This window comes from Octopus bimaculoides, chromosome 15 (genome assembly GCF_001194135.2).
Source record: "Octopus bimaculoides isolate UCB-OBI-ISO-001 chromosome 15, ASM119413v2, whole genome shotgun sequence".
Classification (NCBI taxonomy): domain Eukaryota; kingdom Metazoa; phylum Mollusca; class Cephalopoda; order Octopoda; family Octopodidae; genus Octopus; species Octopus bimaculoides.
Genome location: NC_068995.1, coordinates 35,715,908 through 35,717,092, shown reverse-complemented (window position 1 = coordinate 35,717,092; position 1,185 = coordinate 35,715,908). Strand labels below are relative to the sequence as shown.

General features: G+C 32.8%; 1 protein-coding gene across 2 annotated transcripts in view; it reads right to left on the bottom strand.

The window, feature by feature from the left end:
• LOC106883806 (uncharacterized) overlaps positions 1-1,185 on the bottom strand; it is a 66,085-nt gene that overhangs the window by 63,603 nt on the left and 1,297 nt on the right. The window lies entirely within an intron of this gene.

Genomic DNA, 1,185 nt, shown 5'->3' with positions numbered 1-1,185 from the left:
AATAAACAGAGAGAGAATAAAAAGACTTGTGGATTTACCGATCAATCGTATATGTATAGGCAGCATAAAGCAGATAAATATACTGTAACTTTACTATAAACTTTAGCTGTGAAGATTGTTGATGATGTGAAAATATATAAATCTTAATGCAAATAAATGCCCCCCCCCCACTGAAAGAAGCCAGTAGAATATATATATATATATATATATATATATATAAAACATAATTAGAGGATGAAATCATTAAAATTAATGAGTTTTATTAGTGGCCAGCCTATGAAAACCCTTTAAGTTAAATACATTTATAGAGATACATAATTGTGTAAGGTACAATTATACTTGATGGCACGAAAGATATTATGCCTATATGTTGAAAGGACATGCTGAATACGTCCTACCACTTCAAATATTCACTTCAGAAATAATTACACAAGTCGAAAGCGGGAAAGCAGACTGGCTGAAAATTCATAAAATAATTCAGTTAGTTTTCGATTGATTAATTTTTGGATTAGTTTAGTATCCTTTTCTTCACCAGCAAAACACACTGGGCAAAATAAATGAAAGTATAAAATATTCACAAATATATTTGTGAATATACACACTGGGTGTGTGAGAGTAAATATTTTTCTGAGGATATGCATGGATATTTTCATTTATTTCACCCAGTGTGTTTTGCTGATGAAGGAAAAGTTACTAGATTAATCCAGCCTTTAGCCAGTCTGCTTTCCCATTTTCAACTTGTGTAATTATTTGTGGAGTGAATATTTGAAGTAGTAGGACATATTCGGCGTGTTCTTTCAGTATGCAGCCATAACAGCTTCCGTGCCCTTAAATATAATTGTACCCTATACAACTAACACACCCTCCCCCCCTCTCTCTCTCTCTATATATATATATATATGTATATATATATATATATATATATATATATATACACACATGTGTGTGTGTGTGTTTGTGTCTGTGTTTGACCTAACACCACCAATTTACAACCGGTGTTGGTGTCTTTAAGTCCCGTAACTTAGCAGTTCGGCAAACGACACTAATAGAATAAGTGCAGGACTTTTAAAAAAAAGTCCTCGGGTCGATTTGTTCGACTAAAGGCGGTGCTCCAGAATGGCTGCAGTCAAATGACTGAAACGAATAAAAAATAAAAGAATAAAAGATATGTATGTGTGTGTGTGT